The following is a 12275-nucleotide window of genomic DNA, read 5'->3' as shown; positions in this document are numbered from 1 at the left end:
GCAGCAAGGCCCACAGGGCTGGCTAGCTGGCTAGCCAGCAAGCAGGTAGCAATGAAAGTAGGAATCTTTCTTTTTAACCCTGTAAGGGGGTGGTGCACTGTACCCGAAGATACTGCCATATCGGGTCAATGCATAGGGCGACGGAAGCAAGCTTCGAAATCGGCCCCCGTTCTCAAAAATCCATTTAATATATGGTCCCCAGATAGGGGACGTATCAGATATTAAACTGATAAGAACAGATACTACACTTGATCTTAGCCAAAAGGCCGAGAAGCGATAACCGTGAAAGGGGCGGGCCCAACAAGGTCCCCTTCATGGGCACTATCACTGCTTGCTGTCAGGGAGGCTGCCAGACAATTTTCCATGCACACTCTGGGCTGGGGGGCAGTCAACCACCAGTACACACAGCAGAACCTAAACCCATACCATAATTGCTAAGCAGCAAGACAGGGGCCCATTGCACTCCCACGGGGCCTTTTTAAATGCAATCCATAACCCGGATTTGCCAGGAACCCTTCTTACTCCTCCTACTTGCATGTGACACTGGGCTTAGGATCTGCATAGGAAACACACACACAAGCACACACCTACCTTTGTTGCCTGCAGATGCCTCCTTGGCTGTCCCCAAACGGTATCAAACCAACACCCACGGGAAGCTGTAAGCATAGAGGACATGCCTGCACCCCATTGGACTTACCTGTGTGAGTTAAATCCGGGTTATTTGACAACCTATGGCGGTGATGGTTCTGCTCAGGCAGAGCAGTGCTGATGCTCCTCATAAAGCTGTCGCTGCTGTGAAGGTTCTAGGTGACATCACAAATCCCTTTGGTTACATACACAACAAAGCTGGGTTGTTGTTGTTTACACTCTGCAAGGCCTGTGGAAGTGAGTGACATCATAGCACTGTAGTTCTGAGGGTTCAAGATGGATGCAACAATCTCCTGTTGCTTCTATGAAGGCCGTAATAGACGACATCACCAAACAGCTCCATAGTCACATACACAGCAAAGGAGAGATGTTGTTTACACCTAGTGATGTCAGTGGTATTGAGTGACATCACAGCACAGTGCTAAGGCTCCTGGGCCTGGACACAGCAGCGGCTGCAATATCTCAACGGAGAATACGTTTATATCTATGTGTGTGTGTGCGCATATATATATATATATATATATATATATATATATATATATATTTCTCCGCCGAAATCACTTTTAAACCCATTTCCACCTTTTTTTCCCTTCTCTTCCTCTTACTTTTTTTTCACGTTTTTTTTACGTTTTTCTCCTTTTCGCCTCTTTTCTGGGCGTATTATTCTTCTTTTTCTTCTTTTTTTCCGTCTAATGCATACCCCATCAGTGCAGCAATGCTTATTCAATACCGCCAGCAGATGGAGACACTGGGGGATAATTTTCTAAGGATTTATACTGATTTTTCCTGTCTGAATTTGTCGCACAGAAAGTTGCAGGCCAAATATGTGTGACATTTCTGCGACTTTAGCTTCTAGAGCATTTTTACAACATTAAACATAGGTGCTGAATACATAAAAAGCGACTGTTCAGCGACAGACAAGTCGCATCGGCTGAAAGTAGGCCAGAATGTCAGTCCATGTTGGAGCAGGTTTAGATACAGTCTAAAGTATAGATCTCAAAGTCTGTGCACAGAATTTAGCAAGGGCCTCGCACCTTCTGATGCATCAGGTAGGTGCACAATAGCATAGCCTAACCCTCTGTACTTTGGTCTATATTGATGCGGGACATAGACAGCCAGCTGATGACCAATCCATTAGTGCAATGGATGGCTGGAAGCATTTGTCTTTGCCTTTGCAACACCACAGAAGCAATGCATGGTCAATGTACAGCAATGACACACCTGTGTGAACAGCCAGGAGACCCCCCCCCCCCATGTTATGTTACATAGTTACATAGTTAGTACGGTCGAAAAAAGACATATGTCCATCACGTTCAACCAGGGAATTAAGGGGTAGGGGTGTGGGGCGATATTGGGGAAGGGATGAGATTTTATATTTCTTCATAAGCATTAATCTTATTTTGTCAATTAGGAACATTCAGCACCCACCCGCTATCAAGGCAGCTGCCTATCATGTCATGCCCTACCTGCACAGGTGTGCTGGCTACTCAAATGATCCAATTAAGGAGGCCATTTAGTCAGCAGCAGCAGAAGTCCTGTGCCTGGACGCTCCAACAGGGGCCAGACACAAGCAGAAGCAGAAGCAGCAGAAGCAGCAGCAGCACCACCTTTTGTTTTTTGGCTGCAGCAGCAGCAAGGCCCACAGGGCTGGCTAGCTGGCTAGCCAGCAAGCAGGTAGCAATGAAAGTAGGAATCTTTCTTTTTAACCCTGTAAGGGGGTGGTGCACTGTACCCGAAGATACTGCCATATCGGGTCAATGCATAGGGCGACGGAAGCAAGCTTCGAAATCGGCCCCCGTTCTCAAAAATCCATTTAATATATGGTCCCCAGATAGGGGACGTATCAGATATTAAACTGATAAGAACAGATACTACACTTGATCTTAGCCAAAAGGCCGAGAAGCGATAACCGTGAAAGGGGCGGGCCCAACAAGGTCCCCTTCATGGGCACTATCACTGCTTGCTGTCAGGGAGGCTGCCAGACAATTTTCCATGCACACTCTGGGCTGGGGGGCAGTCAACCACCAGTACACACAGCAGAACCTAAACCCATACCATTATTGCTAAGCAGCAAGACAGGGGCCCATTGCACTCCCACGGGGCCTTTTTAAATGCAATCCATAACCCGGATTTGCCAGGAACCCTTCTTACTCCTCCTACTTGCATGTGACACTGGGCTTAGGATCTGCATAGGAAACACACACACAAGCACACACCTACCTTTGTTGCCTGCAGATGCCTCCTTGGCTGTCCCCAAACGATATCAAACCAACACCCACGGGAAGCTGTAAGCATAGAGGACATGCCTGCACCCCATTGGACTTACCTGTGTGGGTTAAATCCGGGTTATTTGACAACCTATGGCGGTGATGGTTCTGCTCAGGCAGAGCAGTGCTGATGCTCCTCATAAAGCTGTCGCTGCTGTGAAGGTTCTAGGTGACATCACAATCCCTATGGTTACATACACAACAAAGCTGGGTTGTTGTTGTTTACACTCTGCAAGGCCTGTGGAAGTGAGTGACATCATAGCACTGTAGTTCTGAGGGTTCAAGATGGATGCAACAATCTCCTGTTGCTTCTATGAAGGCCGTAATAGACGACATCACCAAACAGCTCCATAGTCACATACACAGCAAAGGAGAGATGTTGTTTACACCTAGTGATGACAGTGGTATTGAGTGACATCACAGCACAGTGCTAAGGCTCCTGGGCCTGGACACAGCAGCGGCTGCAATATCTCAACGGAGAATATGTTTATATCTATGTGTGTGTGTGCGCATATATATATATATATATATATATATATATATATTTCTCCGCCGAAATCACTTTTAAACCCATTTCCACCTTTTTTTCCCTTCTCTTCCTCTTACTTTTTTTTCACGTTTTTTTACGTTTTTCTCCTTTTCGCCTCTTTTCTGGGCGTATTATTCTTCTTTTTCTTCTTTTTTTTCGTCTAATGCATACCCCATCAGTGCAGCAATGCTTATTCAATACCGCCAGCAGATGGAGACACTGGGGGATAATTTTCTAAGGATTTATACTGATTTTTCCTGTCTGAATTTGTCGCACAGAAAGTTGCAGGCCAAATATGTGTGACATTTCTGCGACTTTAGCTTCTAGAGCATTTTTACAACATTATACATAGGTGCTGAATACATAAAAAGCGACTGTTCAGCGACAGACAAGTCGCATCGGCTGAAAGTAGGCCAGAATGTCAGTCCATGTTGGAGCAGGTTTAGATACAGTCTAAAGCATAGATCTCAAAGTCTGTGCACAGAATTTAGCAAGGGCCTCGCACCTTCTGATGCATCAGGTAGGTGCACAATAGCATAGCCTAACCCTCTGTACTTTGGTCTATATTGATGCGGGACATAGACAGCCAGCTGATGACCAATCCATTAGTGCAATGGATGGCTGGAAGCATTTGTCTTTGCCTTTGCAATACCACAGAAGCAATGGCATGGTCAATGTACAGCAATGACACACCTGTGTGAACAGCCAGGAGACCCCCCCCCCCCCCCCCCCCCATGTTATGTTACATAGTTACATAGTTAGTACGGTCGAAAAAAGACATATGTCCATCACGTTCAACCAGGGAATTAAGGGGTAGGGGTGTGGCGCGATATTGGGGAAGGGATGAGATTTTATATTTCTTCATAAGCATTAATCTTATTTTGTCAATTAGGAACATTCAGCACCCACCCGCTATCAAGGCAGCTGCCTATCATGTCATGCCCTACCTGCACAGGTGTGCTGGCTACTCAAATGATCCAATTAAGGAGGCCATTTAGTCAGCAGCAGCAGAAGTCCTGTGCCTGGACGCTCCAACAGGGGCCAGACACAAGCAGAAGCAGAAGCAGCAGAAGCAGCAGCAGCACCACCTTTTGTTTTTTGGCTGCAGCAGCAGCAAGGCCCACAGGGCTGGCTAGCTGGCTAGCCAGCAAGCAGGTAGCAATGAAAGTAGGAATCTTTCTTTTTAACCCTGTAAGGGGGTGGTGCACTGTACCCGAAGATACTGCCATATCGGGTCAATGCATAGGGCGACGGAAGCAAGCTTCGAAATCGGCCCCCGTTCTCAAAAATCCATTTAATATATGGTCCCCAGATAGGGGACGTATCAGATATTAAACTGATAAGAACAGATACTACACTTGATCTTAGCCAAAAGGCCGAGAAGCGATAACCGTGAAAGGGGCGGGCCCAACAAGGTCCCCTTCATGGGCACTATCACTGCTTGCTGTCAGGGAGGCTGCCAGACAATTTTCCATGCACACTCTGGGCTGGGGGGCAGTCAACCACCAGTACACACAGCAGAACCTAAACCCATACCATTATTGCTAAGCAGCAAGACAGGGGCCCATTGCACTCCCACGGGGCCTTTTTAAATGCAATCCATAACCCGGATTTGCCAGGAACCCTTCTTACTCCTCCTACTTGCATGTGACACTGGGCTTAGGATCTGCATAGGAAACACACACACAAGCACACACCTACCTTTGTTGCCTGCAGATGCCTCCTTGGCTGTCCCCAAACGGTATCAAACCAACACCCACGGGAAGCTGTAAGCATAGAGGACATGCCTGCACCCCATTGGACTTACCTGTGTGGGTTAAATCCGGGTTATTTGACAACCTATGGCGGTGATGGTTCTGCTCAGGCAGAGCAGTGCTGATGCTCCTCATAAAGCTGTCGCTGCTGTGAAGGTTCTAGGTGACATCACAAATCCCTTTGGTTACATACACAACAAAGCTGGGTTGTTGTTGTTTACACTCTGCAAGGCCTGTGGAAGTGAGTGACATCATAGCACTGTAGTTCTGAGGGTTCAAGATGGATGCAACAATCTCCTGTTGCTTCTATGAAGGCCGTAATAGACGACATCACCAAACAGCTCCATAGTCACATACACAGCAAAGGAGAGATGTTGTTTACACCTAGTGATGTCAGTGGTATTGAGTGACATCACAGCACAGTGCTAAGGCTCCTGGGCCTGGACACAGCAGCGGCTGCAATATCTCAACGGAGAATACGTTTATATCTATGTGTGTGTGTGCGCATATATATATATATATATATATATATATATATATATATATATATATATTTCTCCGCCGAAATCACTTTTAAACCCATTTCCACCTTTTTTTCCCTTCTCTTCCTCTTACTTTTTTTTCACGTTTTTTTACGTTTTTCTCCTTTTCGCCTCTTTTCTGGGCGTATTCTTCTTCTTCTTCTTCTTTTTTTTCGTCTAATGCATACCCCATCAGTGCAGCAATGCTTATTCAATACCGCCAGCAGATGGAGACACTGGGGGATAATTTTCTAAGGATTTATACTGATTTTTCCTGTCTGAATTTGTCGCACAGAAAGTTGCAGGCCAAATATGTGTGACATTTCTGCGACTTTAGCTTCTAGAGCATTTTTACAACATTATACATAGGTGCTGAATACATAAAAAGCGACTGTTCAGCGACAGACAAGTCGCATCGGCTGAAAGTAGGCCAGAATGTCAGTCCATGTTGGAGCAGGTTTAGATACAGTCTAAAGCATAGATCTCAAAGTCTGTGCACAGAATTTAGCAAGGGCCTCGCACCTTCTGATGCATCAGGTAGGTGCACAATAGCATAGCCTAACCCTCTGTACTTTGGTCTATATTGATGCGGGACATAGACAGCCAGCTGATGACCAATCCATTAGTGCAATGGATGGCTGGAAGCATTTGTCTTTGCCTTTGCAATACCTCAGAAGCAATGCATGGTCAATGTACAGCAATGACACACCTGTGTGAACAGCCAGGAGACCCCCCCCCCCCCCCATGTTATGTTACATAGTTACATAGTTAGTACGGTCGAAAAAAGACATATGTCCATCACGTTCAACCAGGGAATTAAGGGGTAGGGGTGTGGCGCGATATTGGGGAAGGGATGAGATTTTATATTTCTTCATAAGCATTAATCTTATTTTGTCAATTAGGAACATTCAGCACCCACCCGCTATCAAGGCAGCTGCCTATCATGTCATGCCCTACCTGCACAGGTGTGCTGGCTACTCAAATGATCCAATTAAGGAGGCCATTTAGTCAGCAGCAGCAGAAGTCCTGTGCCTGGACGCTCCAACAGGGGCCAGACACAAGCAGAAGCAGAAGCAGCAGAAGCAGCAGCAGCACCACCTTTTGTTTTTTGGCTGCAGCAGCAGCAAGGCCCACAGGGCTGGCTAGCTGGCTAGCCAGCAAGCAGGTAGCAATGAAAGTAGGAATCTTTCTTTTTAACCCTGTAAGGGGGTGGTGCACTGTACCCGAAGATACTGCCATATCGGGTCAATGCATAGGGCGACGGAAGCAAGCTTCGAAATCGGCCCCCGTTCTCAAAAATCCATTTAATATATGGTCCCCAGATAGGGGACGTATCAGATATTAAACTGATAAGAACAGATACTACACTTGATCTTAGCCAAAAGGCCGAGAAGCGATAACCGTGAAAGGGGCGGGCCCAACAAGGTCCCCTTCATGGGCACTATCACTGCTTGCTGTCAGGGAGGCTGCCAGACAATTTTCCATGCACACTCTGGGCTGGGGGGCAGTCAACCACCAGTACACACAGCAGAACCTAAACCCATACCATTATTGCTAAGCAGCAAGACAGGGGCCCATTGCACTCCCACGGGGCCTTTTTAAATGCAATCCATAACCCGGATTTGCCAGGAACCCTTCTTACTCCTCCTACTTGCATGTGACACTGGGCTTAGGATCTGCATAGGAAACACACACACAAGCACACACCTACCTTTGTTGCCTGCAGATGCCTCCTTGGCTGTCCCCAAACGGTATCAAACCAACACCCACGGGAAGCTGTAAGCATAGAGGACATGCCTGCACCCCATTGGACTTACCTGTGTGGGTTAAATCCGGGTTATTTGACAACCTATGGCGGTGATGGTTCTGCTCAGGCAGAGCAGTGCTGATGCTCCTCATAAAGCTGTCGCTGCTGTGAAGGTTCTAGGTGACATCACAAATCCCTTTGGTTACATACACAACAAAGCTGGGTTGTTGTTGTTTACACTCTGCAAGGCCTGTGGAAGTGAGTGACATCATAGCACTGTAGTTCTGAGGGTTCAAGATGGATGCAACAATCTCCTGTTGCTTCTATGAAGGCCGTAATAGACGACATCACCAAACAGCTCCATAGTCACATACACAGCAAAGGAGAGATGTTGTTTACACCTAGTGATGTCAGTGGTATTGAGTGACATCACAGCACAGTGCTAAGGCTCCTGGGCCTGGACACAGCAGCGGCTGCAATATCTCAACGGAGAATACGTTTATATCTATGTGTGTGTGTGCGCATATATATATATATATATATATATATATATATATATATATTTCTCCGCCGAAATCACTTTTAAACCCATTTCCACCTTTTTTTCCCTTCTCTTCCTCTTACTTTTTTTTCACGTTTTTTTACGTTTTTCTCCTTTTCGCCTCTTTTCTGGGCGTATTATTCTTCTTTTTCTTCTTTTTTTTCGTCTAATGCATACCCCATCAGTGCAGCAATGCTTATTCAATACCGCCAGCAGATGGAGACACTGGGGGATAATTTTCTAAGGATTTATACTGATTTTTCCTGTCTGAATTTGTCGCACAGAAAGTTGCAGGCCAAATATGTGTGACATTTCTGCGACTTTAGCTTCTAGAGCATTTTTACAACATTATACATAGGTGCTGAATACATAAAAAGCGACTGTTCAGCGACAGACAAGTCGCATCGGCTGAAAGTAGGCCAGAATGTCAGTCCATGTTGGAGCAGGTTTAGATACAGTCTAAAGCATAGATCTCAAAGTCTGTGCACAGAATTTAGCAAGGGCCTCGCACCTTCTGATGCATCAGGTAGGTGCACAATAGCATAGCCTAACCCTCTGTACTTTGGTCTATATTGATGCGGGACATAGACAGCCAGCTGATGACCAATCCATTAGTGCAATGGATGGCTGGAAGCATTTGTCTTTGCCTTTGCAATACCACAGAAGCAATGCATGGTCAATGTACAGCAATGACACACCTGTGTGAACAGCCAGGAGACCCCCCTTCCCCCCCCCCCCATGTTATGTTACATAGTTACATAGTTAGTACGGTCGAAAAAAGACATATGTCCATCACGTTCAACCAGGGAATTAAGGGGTAGGGGTGTGGCGCGATATTGGGGAAGGGATGAGATTTTATATTTCTTCATAAGCATTAATCTTATTTTGTCAATTAGGAACATTCAGCACCCACCCGCTATCAAGGCAGCTGCCTATCATGTCATGCCCTACCTGCACAGGTGTGCTGGCTACTCAAATGATCCAATTAAGGAGGCCATTTAGTCAGCAGCAGCAGAAGTCCTGTGCCTGGACGCTCCAACAGGGGCCAGACACAAGCAGAAGCAGAAGCAGCAGAAGCAGCAGCAGCACCACCTTTTGTTTTTTGGCTGCAGCAGCAGCAAGGCCCACAGGGCTGGCTAGCTGGCTAGCCAGCAAGCAGGTAGCAATGAAAGTAGGAATCTTTCTTTTTAACCCTGTAAGGGGGTGGTGCACTGTACCCGAAGATACTGCCATATCGGGTCAATGCATAGGGCGACGGAAGCAAGCTTCGAAATCGGCCCCCGTTCTCAAAAATCCATTTAATATATGGTCCCCAGATAGGGGACGTATCAGATATTAAACTGATAAGAACAGATACTACACTTGATCTTAGCCAAAAGGCCGAGAAGCGATAACCGTGAAAGGGGCGGGCCCAACAAGGTCCCCTTCATGGGCACTATCACTGCTTGCTGTCAGGGAGGCTGCCAGACAATTTTCCATGCACACTCTGGGCTGGGGGGCAGTCAACCACCAGTACACACAGCAGAACCTAAACCCATGCCATTATTGCTAAGCAGCAAGACAGGGGCCCATTGCACTCCCACGGGGCCTTTTTAAATGCAATCCATAACCCGGATTTGCCAGGAACCCTTCTTACTCCTCCTACTTGCATGTGACACTGGGCTTAGGATCTGCATAGGAAACACACACACAAGCACACACCTACCTTTGTTGCCTGCAGATGCCTCCTTGGCTGTCCCCAAACGGTATCAAACCAACACCCACGGGAAGCTGTAAGCATAGAGGACATGCCTGCACCCCATTGGACTTACCTGTGTGGGTTAAATCCGGGTTATTTGACAACCTATGGCGGTGATGGTTCTGCTCAGGCAGAGCAGTGCTGATGCTCCTCATAAAGCTGTCGCTGCTGTGAAGGTTCTAGGTGACATCACAAATCCCTTTGGTTACATACACAACAAAGCTGGGTTGTTGTTGTTTACACTCTGCAAGGCCTGTGGAAGTGAGTGACATCATAGCACTGTAGTTCTGAGGGTTCAAGATGGATGCAACAATCTCCTGTTGCTTCTATGAAGGCCGTAATAGACGACATCACCAAACAGCTCCATAGTCACATACACAGCAAAGGAGAGATGTTGTTTACACCTAGTGATGTCAGTGGTATTGAGTGACATCACAGCACAGTGCTAAGGCTCCTGGGCCTGGACACAGCAGCGGCTGCAATATCTCAACGGAGAATACGTTTATATCTATGTGTGTGTGTGCGCATATATATATATATATATATATATATATATATATATATATATATATATATATTTCTCCGCCAAAATCACTTTTAAACCCATTTCCACCTTTTTTTCCCTTCTCTTCCTCTTACTTTTTTTTCACGTTTTTTTACGTTTTTCTCCTTTTCGCCTCTTTTCTGGGCGTATTATTCTTCTTTTTCTTCTTTTTTTTCGTCTAATGCATACCCCATCAGTGCAGCAATGCTTATTCAATACCGCCAGCAGATGGAGACACTGGGGGATAATTTTCTAAGGATTTATACTGATTTTTCCTGTCTGAATTTGTCGCACAGAAAGTTGCAGGCCAAATATGTGTGACATTTCTGCGACTTTAGCTTCTAGAGCATTTTTACAACATTATACATAGGTGCTGAATACATAAAAAGCGACTGTTCAGCGACAGACAAGTCGCATCGGCTGAAAGTAGGCCAGAATGTCAGTCCATGTTGGAGCAGGTTTAGATACAGTCTAAAGCATAAATCTCAAAGTCTGTGCACAGAATTTAGCAAGGGCCTCGCACCTTCTGATGCATCAGGTAGGTGCACAATAGCATAGCCTAACCCTCTGTACTTTGGTCTATATTGATGCGGGACATAGACAGCCAGCTGATGACCAATCCATTAGTGCAATGGATGGCTGGAAGCATTTGTCTTTGCCTTTGCAATACCACAGAAGCAATGCATGGTCAATGTACAGCAATGACACACCTGTGTGAACAGCCAGGAGACCCCCCCCCCCCCCCCCCCCATGTTATGTTACATAGTTACATAGTTAGTACGGTCGAAAAAAGACATATGTCCATCACGTTCAACCAGGGAATTAAGGGGTAGGGGTGTGGCGCGATATTGGGGAAGGGATGAGATTTTATATTTCTTCATAAGCATTAATCTTATTTTGTCAATTAGGAACATTCAGCACCCACCCGCTATCAAGGCAGCTGCCTATCATGTCATGCCCTACCTGCACAGGTGTGCTGGCTACTCAAATGATCCAATTAAGGAGGCCATTTAGTCAGCAGCAGCAGAAGTCCTGTGCCTGGACGCTCCAACAGGGGCCAGACACAAGCAGAAGCAGAAGCAGCAGAAGCAGCAGCAGCACCACCTTTTGTTTTTTGGCTGCAGCAGCAGCAAGGCCCACAGGGCTGGCTAGCTGGCTAGCCAGCAAGCAGGTAGCAATGAAAGTAGGAATCTTTCTTTTTAACCCTGTAAGGGGGTAGTGCACTGTACCCGAAGATACTGCCATATCGGGTCAATGCATAGGGCGACGGAAGCAAGCTTCGAAATCGGCCCCCGTTCTCAAAAATCCATTTAATATATGGTCCCCAGATAGGGGACGTATCAGATATTAAACTGATAAGAACAGATACTACACTTGATCTTAGCCAAAAGGCCGAGAAGCGATAACCGTGAAAGGGGCGGGCCCAACAAGGTCCCCTTCATGGGCACTATCACTGCTTGCTGTCAGGGAGGCTGCCAGACAATTTTCCATGCACACTCTGGGCTGGGGGGCAGTCAACCACCAGTACACACAGCAGAACCTAAACCCATACCATTATTGCTAAGCAGCAAGACAGGGGCCCATTGCACTCCCACGGGGCCTTTTTAAATGCAATCCATAACCCGGATTTGCCAGGAACCCTTCTTACTCCTCCTACTTGCATGTGACACTGGGCTTAGGATCTGCATAGGAAACACACACACAAGCACACACCTACCTTTGTTGCCTGCAGATGCCTCCTTGGCTGTCCCCAAACGGTATCAAACCAACACCCACGGGAAGCTGTAAGCATAGAGGACATGCCTGCACCCCATTGGACTTACCTGTGTGGGTTAAATCCGGGTTATTTGACAACCTATGGCGGTGATGGTTCTGCTCAGGCAGAGCAGTGCTGATGCTCCTCATAAAGCTGTCGCTGCTGTGAAGGTTCTAGGTGACATCACAAATCCCTTTGGTTACATACACAACAAAGCTGGGTTGTTGTTG

The 12275-nt window shown here is 46.6% G+C and overlaps 6 non-coding genes across 6 annotated transcripts; all 6 read right to left on the bottom strand.

Annotated features, from left to right (window-relative positions):
* Positions 1-87: 87 nt before the first annotated feature.
* LOC130339642 (U2 spliceosomal RNA) lies at positions 88-278 on the bottom strand. The gene has a single exon (XR_008879971.1). It is a non-coding gene; the product is annotated as a U2 spliceosomal RNA (small nuclear RNA).
* Positions 279-2364: 2086 nt separating this feature from the next.
* LOC130339641 (U2 spliceosomal RNA) lies at positions 2365-2555 on the bottom strand. The gene has a single exon (XR_008879970.1). It is a non-coding gene; the product is annotated as a U2 spliceosomal RNA (small nuclear RNA).
* A 2086-nt stretch (positions 2556-4641) lies between these two features.
* On the bottom strand, positions 4642-4832 carry LOC130339638 (U2 spliceosomal RNA). The gene has a single exon (XR_008879968.1). It is a non-coding gene; the product is annotated as a U2 spliceosomal RNA (small nuclear RNA).
* A 2094-nt stretch (positions 4833-6926) lies between these two features.
* LOC130339637 (U2 spliceosomal RNA) lies at positions 6927-7117 on the bottom strand. The gene has a single exon (XR_008879967.1). It is a non-coding gene; the product is annotated as a U2 spliceosomal RNA (small nuclear RNA).
* Positions 7118-9208: 2091 nt separating this feature from the next.
* On the bottom strand, positions 9209-9399 carry LOC130339636 (U2 spliceosomal RNA). Its single transcript, XR_008879966.1, has one exon. It is a non-coding gene; the product is annotated as a U2 spliceosomal RNA (small nuclear RNA).
* A 2103-nt stretch (positions 9400-11502) lies between these two features.
* LOC130339578 (U2 spliceosomal RNA) lies at positions 11503-11693 on the bottom strand. The gene has a single exon (XR_008879925.1). It is a non-coding gene; the product is annotated as a U2 spliceosomal RNA (small nuclear RNA).
* Positions 11694-12275: the final 582 nt, after the last annotated feature.

Source organism: Hyla sarda, unplaced genomic scaffold (assembly GCF_029499605.1).
Source record: "Hyla sarda isolate aHylSar1 unplaced genomic scaffold, aHylSar1.hap1 scaffold_546, whole genome shotgun sequence".
Taxonomy (NCBI): Eukaryota; Metazoa; Chordata; class Amphibia; order Anura; family Hylidae; genus Hyla; species Hyla sarda.
The sequence above is the reverse complement of the archived record's forward strand: the minus strand, read 5'-3'. Positions and strand labels throughout refer to the sequence as shown.